At 42.7% G+C, this 14,250-nt stretch overlaps 1 protein-coding gene across 1 annotated transcript in view; it reads left to right on the top strand.

The window, feature by feature from the left end:
• The window catches only part of LOC140693988 (trafficking protein particle complex subunit 9-like), a 290,787-nt gene that overhangs the window by 154,361 nt on the left and 122,176 nt on the right, over positions 1 to 14,250 (top strand). The gene's annotated exons all lie outside the window — the stretch shown is intronic.

Genomic DNA, 14,250 nt, shown 5'->3' with positions numbered 1-14,250 from the left:
GGGACACCTGCCATGCTGAGGGCGAGAGGAGGGATCCCCTAAGGGGGTGTCCCTGTGAAGAGTAGAAACGTCCTCCTGCAGGGGAGGAAGAGCCTCTGAGCAGCGGGCCGGATGCACAGGCAAGAGCAGCCTGAGCACGGAGATTTCGGGGACCTGGAAGTCATAAAGTGGCCCGAACAGCCTTGTTCCTGAGAAACTGGAGGGAAAAGATGCTGCAAATGCAGGCTAATTTCAGACCCTGTGGTGGGTCATGAGTGATAGGAAAGAACTGGTCAGGCAGGCACGAAAGAACCCTGTGGTTGTCCCAGTTGGGGCGTCACACCAGAGGGAAGAGCAGAGTTATAGACTTTGTCACTTTTTATCTGTGTGACTTTGAACAATAACACCCCACCTCTCTCTATATATATCTTCATCTGTAAAGTGACAGAGTGACAACTCGTGTCATCAGAAGGCTTAGTTTAGCTCTGATCCTCATTGTCCAGTCCTGTCAGTGCTGCCCTGCAAGGTTCTGCAGTGGGTGCTCTTACCCTGAGATGGGAGGGCGTAGAAGGGCATTGTAGCACCCGAGGGCAGGAAGGGGTTGCTTTAAAAGCAGACATGTAGCCTCCTGCAGCTGCAGACCTACAGGCAGTTTGGTTTATGGTCGTGGAGAGGACTTTGGAGGTCTTAGCATCGTCTTAAGACTTGTTTTCCCTTGGGGACCTTATTTGCCTTTGCAGATTAATGTTGAAGATTTGGGCTTCTGGCAAAGCTGTTTTCAGAGATGGGTATATATGTAACATATAGTATAAAATGAAAGGTTTTATTTAATATTTGGGACTTTGTAGCTGTAGGGAACAGCTCTGTTGGCCTGGTTTCCACGGAGGACACTAGCAGTCGTCAGAGCGTGCGGGAGGGCAGGCAGCCTGCAGTGCTGCTCTGGGGGTTCTCCTCAGCAGGACGCTCTGCTGAGTTGACTCTTCTCTGAGTTTGGTTGCCAGAGGAGCAGACAGCAATGTAATGAGTTCTGGTGGGATTGTATAATGACAGGAAGAAAGAGGGAGCCGTAGTTCTTAGGGACTACTACACTCTTTTGGTCCCTGATCCAGTGTGTCCCATTACACAATTGATGAGTTGTGTCTATTCTGGGACTTGATTGAAATAAACGTGCAGCCTGAATATTAAGAGTTATGTTTTATTTGTCAGAAGGACTCGAGCCAGGATGACCGCCTCTCAGAACACTCTGAGGGACTGCTCGCAAGAGTAGGGGAGAAGCTAGGATTATATAGGAGCTTTACAACAAAGACCAGGTAGTCAGAACAATAAAACATTGCTTGTTATCTAAAGAAAGCCAGGTATCTCAAGTTCATGAATTTAATGCTTTTCAATATATGGGAGGAAGCCAACATTTGGGCTGACTGAATATATACTTTAGACAAGCACCTAGCTATCTAGGGCCAGTAATCTGTCCTTTCTTATTCTGAGTCTGCTCAGAGGGCACCGTTGTGAATGGTTGCAGGCCCGTCTTCACTGGGGGGTGGCGGCAGCCGCTGATGACTTGTTTTCAGCATTCTTTGTTTAGTGACATGGTTGCAATATTTTCATTCAATTTGTAGTGTTTTCATTCACAGAAAATTATGGTATTACCCTGATTATGGATAATCTGGAAGCTTGGAATGGAACCGAGATGGAATTACTGCAGGTAACTTCTACTTTAATAAGCCATGTGTAAACATGAACACGGAGGAAGCATACAAAAGGATTCGGTGGTGAATGGGAAGGGTTTCTGCACGTTACAGGAGAAGGCAAGGCAGAATTCTTCTTCTTTGTGGGCAGGTATGTGAATCCAACTTTCCTTTCTGAAGTGCTTTCTGAGAACTGTTTATGGTAATGAACCAACATTGACAAACGGTGACACACATTGCATTTAAGAGCTGGCTGGCTTCAACTTGGGTATTGGACAGGTGGAATTCATAGGCAGTGGTCAGGTGGATGGGACAGAGATGGAGCCCAGGCCTGGGCCCATATTCAGGTTGAAATCGCCATTTACTCACCATAGCGCCTTGGACTTGAATGTAACCTCTCTTAAACTGATGGTGAGTCTGTGAAATGGGCATGATAATATTCGTTACTTCCTGGGCTTGTTGTAAGTTCTGAAGATTATTATAGCACACATGAAGCACTTAACACACTGACACTTTGCAGTGTACACTTTGTTCGACCACCACGCTTGGTGTGTGTCAGAGCCTTAAAGGCAGCATGTGTCTGTTTAGGATGCACTGGTAGCCCCTTGGCTACTTTGTGAATTTGGTGATTTCCTTTAATACTTGTAACTCTGTGTGCCATGGGCAGTTATTTTTATGGACAGATGAGGAATCTCAGGGTAAAAAAGACTGTGTAATTTGCCCAAAGTCAGACCATAATTTTGTGTGCAGGGGCCTCGGTTCAGCATGGGCTCCTGGGCCTTCTGCTCTCTCCGTTCAGCACCAGAGCCAGATGTGGGCTCGGCTGTTTCCCAGCCCAGAATATCCGGCAGGCCACAAGACACACCTGGTCCTGTGCTGCTTGAGCAAAATCTCCGGAGGAGAGGCAGTTACAAAAGGGAAAAAACATACAAACAGACGACAGCAAATTGTGATCAGCTCTGAGAAGGAAAGGAACACGTCTGGCCGTGCAGAGCTGGAAGCTTTCCCGTCGGGGCTGCTCTGGGGGCGCTCATCTCAGCTAAACAAGCTGTGCTGCTGCACCAAGGCAGGAAGGCAGGGCGCGTGTGGCCAGGTAGACAGGGCCTCGTTGATCGTACTCATTCCCTATTAAGTGGCAGGTGTCACAGGCACTTAACTAATAAACAGATGTTGGCCAGAATCATCACGCATTTTGCTTGGTAGTTTTATTGGCGCCAACTTTGAGAGGAGGTCATTGAAGCTGGGGAGTTTGCTGCATGCCCGTGATTACCATGGAAATACCCCCACTGGTCTTTCAACCTAGACTGGTGTGGCTGTCATGTCCCAGCCCTGTGAATGGCATCGTGCAGCTTATCCCAAGTGGCCCAAATGACTGACATTGATATGCTTAATTCGTAGGAAATGGTATGTGGCAATAAGAGAAAAAGGTAGTTAGAAATTGGAAAACAAGAAAATAACCAATTCTTCCCCTGCTGGGGGACCATACCCTGTGTCTCTCACCCCACTCACTGCCTGTCACCTCCTCCCTGCTGACTCCGTGTTCAGAAGCCACTCTGAGCCTTTGAAGAACATTTTGCCTCATGACACTGTTGACTAGGACCTGCGACCTCTCTGTCCCTGGTTAACTCTCTCTTCAAAGCCATTTAAATTTCTTGCAGACTCCTCCACTCAAATGTAAGAATAGCCCCTTTAAACTTCTTGATGCAGCTCCTTAATGAAGATCTTGGGAAGGAAACCTAGCCAAAACCTGGGAGGTATTCACAGAGTGAATGTAACCTGAGCATTTTATGACGTTCAGAATCAGAGCGGTGGGAGACACAGGAAGGCCTTTTTAAGTTAGAAAGTGGAAAGAGAAAGGACTCAGGATGTTTGAGACTGAAACATCTCGGTCCCAGCCAGCAAGGCACCTGCGTTCAGGATGGTGTGTGGGGAGTGCAGAGTTGTCAAAAAGAAAGAAGTGGTGGGATGGCAGGGAGGACATTTAGGTACTTAACTGGGGAAGGAAAAAGTTGGCTGAACAATTCATGGTTGAACAAGAGGATTGTGACATGATGTGCTTGTATTTTGGAGAGAAGGGTTTTGTGGAGCCAGGCCTAAGGAGAAATCTCTCTGACTGGGGAGTCAGCACAACAAAAAAACACAGAGAACCAGGCAGACCCCATGGCCCCTGATGGGGGAGAGGCTGCCCACCAATTGGAGACCTGGAGGCTGCTTCTGTCCCTTAGCTGGGGCCTCAGACCTCACTTCACATCCCAGTCCTGTTGATACAAGAAAAAATATGTGGGGCATGAGAAGGGCGGTGTCCCAGGCTTCCGTTGAGCCCCTGGGATGTGCCCCACCAGATTTTGTTCCTTGGCTTCATGCAGTAAAGAATTCAAGAACAAGCCAGTGTTGAGTAAAGGTAGATTTATTCAGAGAGATACATTGACAGGCATGAGAAACGTCACGAAGTATGGGGGTTTGATGCTCAGATTAAAAGTAGGCACACACTCCACAGAAATAGTGTGGGCCTTCTCCGAAGAGGTAGAGAGAGGGGTTCCTGGGAGGTGGCTCTGTGTTGCTCCTTTTCTTGGGCTTCGTGGTTTCATATGCTAATAAGTAGAAGGACCAGCCTTAGGGCAAGGGGCTGGGATTCCAGGGAGTTGGCCATTTTCCACCCTTTGACCTTTTGTGGCTAGCCTTGTGACTGCCATGGTGCCTGGGGCCGTGTTATTCACCATGTTACTATTACAATGGGTGTATAATGAAGCTCAAGACCTACTAGAAGTTAAATCTCTTCATCCTGAGCCTCAAGACCTATTGGGGGTTGAATTCTTCACCATTTTGATGTTAATTGCTGTGGTCTTTCTTGAATGGCTTGCTCTGTGCCCTTCCATCCTGTCTCACTGTGATGACACAGAGAGAGCAAAGGCCGGGCCCTGCGTGTGTTCCTGCATTTAACAGCGGGAGATGTGGGGTGGGCTGAGGATGACTCTGAGTGGTGAGAAATATGTTTCAGATTTTCCCACATGAGACATGGGGACCTGCCAGCAGCCATCGCAGATTTATCTCACGGGCATTATCGCTTGTGTTGTTACGGAAACAACAGGCCAGCCAAGAAATAAGCAGCACTCAGAGGGTGGGAGTACTGAGATTTATTATGCCAGCGGGCTCAGAGGGGCTTCTGTTCCCAAGCCCTGAGCACATCCAAGACGTGCACATGAGGTTTTATAGGGTTAATTACAAGTATGGGGCTTTTAGCCAATAAGGCTCAAACAACAAAAAGCAAGGAATCAGTACACTGAAGCTTATCAATTTGGAACAGATCCCGTTACTGACAATTGTTGACCTTGGATTTACGAGTTAGCTTGTTAGCCCAGTAAACTGACACTGAACTTCAGATTTACGAGTTAGCCCAGCAAAACTTAGATCAGTAAACCGACACTTATCACACTTAGATTTGTGACTTAGCTTGTAAGCCCAGCTGGGGTTTTTGTTCACAGTGTCACTCATCTTTTCTATTTTCCTTTTATTTTTAAAGTATTTAATCCAAATTTAATATCAGGATTTTTTTGGAAAGAAATTTCTCTTTTTCTTTTCTTTGGGGCTCTTTTGGGGGGTAGGTAATTAGGTATATTTATCTGTTAGTGGAGGCCCTGGGGCTTGAACCCAGGACCCTGTGCACACTAAGCACACGCTCTACCACCTGCCCCATCATCTTTTTCTTTTTGCTTTAGCTGCCAAGAATCTTACAGCTGAATTTCTAGTCGGCCTTTAACACTTGCCCTGACTTCATGGAATCCATTTTTATGAGTTTACCTCCCCCTGGTTTCATTTAAGTATTGAATCTCCATTTTCTCTTCACTCTCAGTTTTGCCTTTTTGTTGTTATGGTTGTTAAGCTGTGTTTAAAAAATTGTTTAATTTCTCTTTTAGCAGGAGGCTGAAGTAAATAAATATGTAAACAAACATCACACTTAAATGCTTTTATATATTCTAAGCTGTTTAGTAGTTAATTAAAAACCAAATTGAATATTAAAGGGATAATATTTTTAAATTATTTTTTAATTTTTTATAAAGACATAGCTGATTTAAAATATATGTTTCAGGTGTACAATAGATGCTCCATTTATAGTTACTGTAAAACATTGTCTGTATTCCCTGTGTTGTAAGATACATCCCTCTAGAGTGTTTACATTACATGTTGCAGTTTGTATAAGAAATTTGGGTAACGCAGATTCTGGGACGTGGCTGTGGCTGACCCAGGTTCACGCAAACCCTGCCTGTCAAAGCTCAGGCCTTCACTCCTGTCTGCAGGGGAGCGAGTGGAGGCAGCTCTCATCAGCGCTGGCACCACACTCTGAGTGGCAGTGACAGCAGTGACTGTGTGTGGACGTGAAAATTGTTGTTCCAAGAGTTTTACATGCTTTTCTGCATTTAATAATTAAAGCCCTCCTGTGAGGAAGGGTTTTAAGTTTTTAATGAATAATACATTTTATTTTGATATTGATAGACTTCAAAACTCCGGAAAATTTACAGGAGTAGTACAATAAATGCTTAGATACAGTTCACCTTAAAAGGCACTATTTGCCCTTCTGTGACGGGCTTATTTTAGCATAAATTTTCAAAGTTCATTCATATTGTAGCCTGAATCAGTACATTATTCTTTTTGTTTGATAATATCCTTTTCCTTTTTTTTTCGTTTTTGGTCTATTTAAAAATATTTTCATTGAAGTCTAGTCAGTTTATACTGTTGCGTCAGTTTCTTGTGTACAGCACAAAACTTCAGTTAAATAGGAACCTACCTGCATTCATTTTCATATTCTTTTTAAACATAAGTTACTATAAGTTATTAAATATATTCTCCTGTGCTATACAGTATATACTTGCTGTTTATTGTATACATACTCAGCATCTGCAAATCTTGAACTCCCAATTTATTCATTCCACACCTTCTCCCCTCTGGTAACCATAGTTTGGTTTCTATGTCTCTGTGTCTGTTTCTGTTCTGTAGATAAGTTTATCTTTTTGTTCCTTTGTTTTTGTTTTTTTTTTTTGTTTTAGATTCCACATGTGAGCGATCTCATATGGTATTTTTCTTTCTCTTTCTGGCTTATTTCACTTAGAATGTCATTCTCCTGGTCCATTCATATTGCTGCAAATGGCATTATTTTATTATTATTTTATTGCTGAATAGTAGTCTATTGGACATATATACTACAACCTCTTTATCCAGTCGTCTGTCAGTGGACATTTAGGTTGTTTCCATGTCTTGATATTGTAAATAATGCTGCTGTGAACATTGGGGTGAAAGTGTCTTTTTGAATTACGTTTCCTTACGGATATATGCCCTGGAATGGGATTGCTGTGTCATCTGGGCCCCCAAGGTTTTGTCTTTTGAGGAACCTCTATACAGTTTTCCACAATGGCTCCACCAAACTGCATTCCCACCACAGTGTAGGAGTGTTCCCAATTCTCCACAGCCTCTCCAGCATTTAGTGTCTATGAACTTCTGAATGATGGCTATTCTGACTGGTGAAAGGTGATACTTGTTTGCAGTTTTGATTTGCATTTCTCTGATAATGATATTGAGCATTTTTTCATGTGCCTATTGGCCATTTGTATGTCTTCATTGGAGAAATGTTTCTTTAGGTCTTCTGCCCATTTTTGGATTGAATTGTTTGTTTTTCTTTTTTATCAAGTGTAAAAGCTGTTTACATATTCTGGGAATTAAGCCCTTGTCACTTTCATTTAATGCAACTATTTTCTCCCACTCCATAGGTTGTCTTTTTGCTTTAATTTTTGTTTTCTTTTCTGTGCAAAAGGTTGTAAGTTTAATTAGAACCCACTTGTATATTTTTGCTTGTATTTCTATTGCTTGAGTAGACTGCTCTTGGAAAATATTGTTGAGATATATGTCAGATGTTTTGCCTATGTCTTCTTCTAAGAGGTTTATAGTGTCTTGTCTACAATTTTAAGTCTTTAAGCCATTTTGAATTCATTTTTTTGTATGTTGTGAGAGGGTAGTCTAACTACATTGATTTACATGCAGCTGTGCAGTTTTCCCTGCACCATTTGCTGAAGAGGCTGTCTTTGCTCAATTGTATGTTCTCACCTCCTTTGTCAAAGATTCAATTACCAAAAGTTTGTGGGACTATTCTTGGTAATTTTGTTTATCCATTCATTGATGGATGGATATTTTTAGTGACTTTTAGCTACTCTGAATGATACTGCTATGAATATTGATGTGCAAGTTTTTGTGAGAATACATTTCCATTCTGTTGGCTGTACAGTTGGCCCACCATATCTGTAGTTTCCACTTCATGGATCCAGATGGCTGATTGCAAAGGGACTTGATCATCCTTGGATTATGGTATCCAGGGTGGGGGGTTCCTGAAACCAACCCTCCGAGGACACTGAAGGATGACTCTACATGTAGGAGTGGAATTGCTCAGCCACATAACTCTAACCTTTTGAGGAAACATTGGGCTCTTCCAAAGAAGCTGCACCATTGCCCCTTTCCAACGGCTGCATATTGAGGGTATCCATTTCTCTGCCTCCAGACTGACACTTGTTATTGTCCATGTTTTGATTATAACCATCCTAGTGAGTTTAAAATGAGATCTCATTTTGATTTTGATTTCGCTAGTGATGCTGACCATCTTTTCAGATGCTTATTGGCCAATTGTGTATCTATTTAAATCCTTGGCAAATTAAAAAATTGGGTCGATTTTCTTTGTATTGTTCAGTTGTAAGCATTTGTTTTATATCCTGGATACTAGTCTCTTATTAGATATATGCTTTGCAAGATTTTTCTCCTATTCTGCAGATTGTCATTTCACTTTAATTTTTTTAAACATTAAAACAATTTCTTTATAGGGGAGGTAATTAGATTTATTCATTTTGTTTTTCTTCCTTAGCATGCACTCTATCATTTGAGCTACCCCTTTCCCCTTTCATTTCACACTCTTGATGTTGTCCTTTGTAACAAATGATTTTAATTTGATGAAGTCCATTTTATCTATTTTGTTTTATCACTTGTGCTCTTGGTATTGTATCTAGGAAGCCATAGCCTATCCTATGACCACAAAGATTCATACTGTGTCTTCTTTTAGAAAGTTCATATATTTAGTTTTTACATTTCTGTCTGTGATTCATTTTGAATTAATATTTGTTATATAAAATACGGGGTCCAGATTCCAGATTCATTCTTTTGCCTTCAGATACCCAGGTGTCTCTGCTCCATTTGTTGGATAGACTATACCTTCAATGGAGTGTTGTTGGCACATTTCTGGAAAACTGACTGTAAATGTAAGTTTCCCCCCAGGATTTTTTATTGTGTCTCATAGATTTCTGCATCCAAACTTATGACAGAAGCATAATGACTTGAGTGCTATAGATTTGCTGTAACCTTTGAGTGAGTCCTCCAAATTTGCTCTTCTTTTTCAAGATTGTTTTGGCTGACCTGGGTCCCTTGCTTTCAATATGAATTTTGGGATCAGTTTTTCAATTTTTGCAAAGAAGTCAGCTGGAATTTTGATAGGGATTCCATTAAATATGTAGATTACTTTGGGAAGTCTTAACAATTTTAACAATATTTTCTACCATTGCATGATCATGGGATGCCTTCCATATATGAAGATATTTTAAAGTTTTTTTGGTGATACTTCAAAATATTCAATGTACAAATCTTGTAAACTTTTGTTAAATGTATCTCTCATTTTATCTTTTATGCAGTTGTAAATGGAACGGCTTAGCTTCATAAGGGTGGGACTATATATATCAATTTATTTATTTCTAGGATTCCTACATAGCAAATACACTAGGTTTATATTTGCTACATTGATCTATCCACAATTCTTCCCACCCCCGTGTCATAAGAAACCAAGACCCAGCTTAAGACATCTGAACACCTATGTGGAAGTGAGAAATGAGACCTTTGGGTGGGGTTTGTGTAGATGATACTGAGATCTTATTCAGGATGGCTTCATCTTAATTTCTTTTAAACAATCCTTTCAGAGTATATAGTCAGATACATTAGGAATATGCTGTTTTGATGTGCGGAGGAGCTAAGACTATAATTTTCAAGTAATTTCTAGTGAGAGTGTTGTACTTGAAACATAATTTTCATCAATCTTTGAAGATTTATGTTTCAGGAGCTTTGAGTAAATAATACCTGTCTTTATTCAATAACTACAACTAAATGCTCAAGCAACATGTAAGAGTTTGAGCAAACTGCTCCCGCCCCGTAGTGCTGGTTGGTTGCAGCTGTAACTGGAGTCAGCGCTTACCTCGCCCAGTACACTTGTGCTGATCTGCTCAAAACAGTTCGTCCAACAGTTTGTCGGTAGTCTTTTAGACAAAGCCATAAAGCATTGATTTAAGGTTGCTGGAATGTAATCTATTCTTATTAATATTAAGTAAGCACATATTGAGTACTTACTGTATGTTGGGAATTGTCCCTCAGCCTCACATGAATATTACTTCTAATAAAACCTCTCATATTTCCCTGTTATTTGCACTTTACAGATAAGGAGACTGAGGATTAGGTCTTCTCTCTTTTGGGGGGAGCTCATTATCAATGATGGGAAGTTGTAAGGAAAAAGATATTGATTCATCCAGAGAAAATATTTTTCTGAGATTCAGTATTGAAGAAGGTAACCACTGAAGAGGGGGATCATTGTTTGAGTGAGACGAGCCCCGGGTTGTACGGAGTCAGCATCCCTGTCCTGGACGCTGCACGTGTAGAGCTGCGTGGTGGGTGAGGCGGCGCGGCCGCGCAGGGAAAGCGGATGCCGGGCCGTTGGGCTGTGCTCAGGCCCGGTGGGGCTTTCTCCTAAGAGCAGTGGACCGTCATTGACAGATTTTAAGTAGGCTAGTGCGATGCTCTCGTAGATCACTTTTGTCTTGTAGAATGCTTAGAAACATTTAGAAGGCTCGGCAGGAGGTGATGTGATGAGTCAGAGTAGGGTGGCTGCGAGGTGTAGCAGTGTTCAATTTTCAAGTGATTTTCAGTCCCAGGTTTGTGGCTCAGTAGCCGTGTCACTTTGGATGACACACCCAAGGAAGTGAAACAATTTATCTAATCAATAGAAGCAGTGATGTACCGAACTCCCAGGACTGCTGTGTAGATCCAGTGAGATAACGTGTGCACAGTGTGGAGCATGGTCCCCAGCACAGAGTCAGTGCTGAGGGAGTGCCAGTGAGTACCTGGTAGGACAGGTGTGGGTGGTGGATCTCGTTGACTGAGGAAATTTGTCCCTGAAGGAGGGGTCTTGTCACATCTGTGAGTGATTGGCCTGAGCTGGGAGAGGCAGGGAGACCTTGCCCCCGACCAAGGGCCCTGGGCAGGATGGCTATGGGAGGAACACCGTGAAGTTAGCTCTTTGCAGGTGGAGTTGGAGGTGCCCTTGAGACATCTAAGTGCAGTGTCACAATCACAGAAGTGGTCTGGTCCCGGGCTGTGCATTTTCCTGCTGAGATATTGATCTCTGAACGCGAAGACATACTTTACAGGACAAGTGAATAGTAGTATCATCTCTCATCAAAGCTCACATCTCTTTATTCATCACTCACTTTGCTAATTGGGTACTTACAGAACACACTTCACTGTCCTCCCCTGGGCTCAGGCTCCACAGAAAAGAGCTGGTGAGTCTCCCTCTTTTCCAGAAGAAGACACACTTAGCTGGTAGACTTCTATACCTCGCCAGACTTAGAATTTTAGGTTGTTGATTTAATTCTATTTTCTGTTGTTCATCTCCTGACAGGAGAGACATTTTACCTCATGGTCAGGTTTCAATTAGCTGTTACTGAGAATTGCTGGTCTGATCCATAGTGTATTTATTCTATTAACTTTGTAGAGTACTTATCATTTTTCTGTCTTTGCTCTTTAATTTTGTTTGCCCCTTCAATTTTCTATCTTATTTGGGACCTTATTTTATTTTTTAATTAAAAAATGTCTATTAGCAGTTAACAAAACAAAAGCAAAGAAAAAATGCACATGATAGCTAAATTTAGAAAATATCTTGTGTGTTTTCTGTCTCAGCAATGGAGGGTTCTAGAAACTCGTGAAAAGCTTCATTACATAAGTTCCTTTAAATTCTGATTAAGAAATAATACCTTCCTTCCTCATCTTTCAAGCTGCACAGCTAATTGTCAAGAAAGTGAGGGGAAATTCTCAGAAGCCAAGACAAACCAGAAAGCAGGGATTCTGGGAGATACGTGAGCCTTAGAAGCCCTGGGGTGCCAGTTGGCTCCTGAACTGAGTTTCAGTTGCCCTGGCAGGAGGGCAGGAGGTGAGCCTGTGGCCTCTCACACTGGGAGTTGGATGGCTGTTCTTATATAAGGCCAAGCACATCCTGAGAATCCTGCTTTATAAAAGGTTGAATTAGAAAGAAAAGAATAAAAGCATTCCTCAAGGCAAGGAAGTAAGGAAAGTAAAATTTTTTGGAAGCGGGAAAAAATAACATATCCAAAGTAAGGATTTAGTTTAAAGCTGTTCTGGCATGAGAGTGACCACAAACCCATGGCAGAAAATCACAGCTCCTCCCGGAAAGAGAAGGTGTGTTTTGAATGAATCAGTGGACAGCCATTCTGAAAAAGGCCTCCAGAGTCTTCTTGATCAAGATACTGGACTCAAACACCTCCCTTCCATGGTCTCATTTAAATAACCAGAAAGGTTTTAAAGGAAAGAAGCCATAATCATAGTTCTATTTATTGACATTACTTTATGCTAGGAATTCAAAGGTGACTATGGAGTTGTCTCCTCTTTTATGGACCTTACTTTCTATTTGACATAGTTGGGGAACTTGGTGGAGGGTGGTGTTAGTATGTTGCAATTAACCAGGAGAGGAGTTTAAGAAAGCAGTGAAGGGTTGGTGACATTTTTCGCTGAGGACAGTCCTGTTCAGTTGGCTTGTAATTACAGGCTCGTTGAGTTGTCACTGGAGGGAATTAATCTTAAGGAATTTGGACTTAACTCAGGCCTCTTCAGAATGGACAAGTGAACCTGGAGAAAGACAGTCAAATCTGTGCAGACATTGAAGTTCACTTCAACATGTGGTATCCATGAGCCAACGATAGGACTAGTAGGCAGCACTTCTTGAGGACAGAGGAGTGGTTTTTAAGGTTCTTCAAGAATGAATCCCAAGGTACCGGGATGGCCAGTTGCTAAACTGTGACTTTGCTCTTTGGACGGTGTATCCACCAAGGGTATTGGCCGTTTATACGTTTCCATTTCTCCTTAATACATGTCAGGTTATGAGGACGTGGGCATAAACGTTTCACACCTTGTCAAGGTGACTTTGGGTACCTGCCTAGAATCATGGGCACAGTTGCGGCTGCATCATACATCTTGCCGCACATCCCGCTCCCCGGCTCCGTGATCACGGCAGAGTGGTTCCTTATTGAGCTGTCCATCTCCTCTGTGACATCGTAACCAAACAAAAGATTGGAGAGTATTAGCTTGGCTTTTTTCTTTTCTAACATTCCCTTCAAATTATGATGACTGATAGTGGACCCAGTTACGTTTGCAGATGATTTACAAGTAGGGCTGTCAGTACAAACCTTGTAATCCCCGCTGTGTGATCTAGAGAAGAAAGTTACACTCTTTCCAAATTGTTTTGATGCACTTATGTGGGAAAATGATGTATGTTTGAATATGTATTTCCTCTCTTAATCATCATGGCTAGAGATGAATATTTGTAGACATGGAATGAGTACTCTGTATTTGAACTGTATGGTCCCCTAAATTCTCCCCAGCTTTTTAAAGTCATCACTGGAGTGCTACCTCCAGAGTGCCGCAAAGCATCCAACACTGCCTGCTCTTCGGACACTGTAAGTTTCCAAGTTGGAGAAGGCTGCTGGCTGGTGAGGCATTCTCTCGCACATCTCTGGTTGGGTGATGTGAGCTGAGAACACAAGAATTGGCAGACAGTAACTAACCACGATCACGTCCATTTCTGGAACACTCATGGAGGATTTTACACCTATGCTAGTGGAATACGTTATTTCATTTAGTTTTCCCAAAAATCATAATTAGATTTTATCACCTGTATTAAAAAGGAAACTGTCAAAGCGAGTGACGTGCAGACTTTGGACTGGAACACGGGTCTTTCTGATCCCTGTCTCTGTTCCCTCCCCGGCCTATCCTTGCAAATGACCAGGAGACTCTTCCTCTGTCTTGAGTTTCCCTCTGATGTTACCGCTCTCTTTGTTTCTAAGAGAGGAAAACAAGTCTAAACTTACTTTCCAGTTGGAAATGGAATGGAGAGTTAACGTTGGAAGCCGGGAGAATCTGTCCTGTGATGAAGTGGTCTCCGAGCCACTTCCACTGGGATGTCACATCACTGTCTGGGCCCCTTGCTCAGCCTGTGCACAGGTGACAGCGCAGTTGTGCCGAGCAGTCCTCCCGGACAGGGCAGTGGGTTGGAAATGAGTTTGGGGATTTGGTTTCATTACACAAGTTCCTGAGGGCCTTGACCTGGCACTTCGAGTGGGAGCATTCCCTGTCCCACAGACTGTGCTCTGGGCCCGTGCAGACCTGACGTGGCCTCAGCCTGAGTCTCAGGGCCCGTGGTGATGAGGAGCATTTTAGCCCAGGGTCTGCC

This window comes from Vicugna pacos, unplaced genomic scaffold (assembly GCF_048564905.1).
Source record: "Vicugna pacos unplaced genomic scaffold, VicPac4 scaffold_20, whole genome shotgun sequence".
Classification (NCBI taxonomy): domain Eukaryota; kingdom Metazoa; phylum Chordata; class Mammalia; order Artiodactyla; family Camelidae; genus Vicugna; species Vicugna pacos.
Note: the sequence above shows the minus strand (reverse complement) of the source record. Positions and strands in the feature narration are given on the sequence as shown.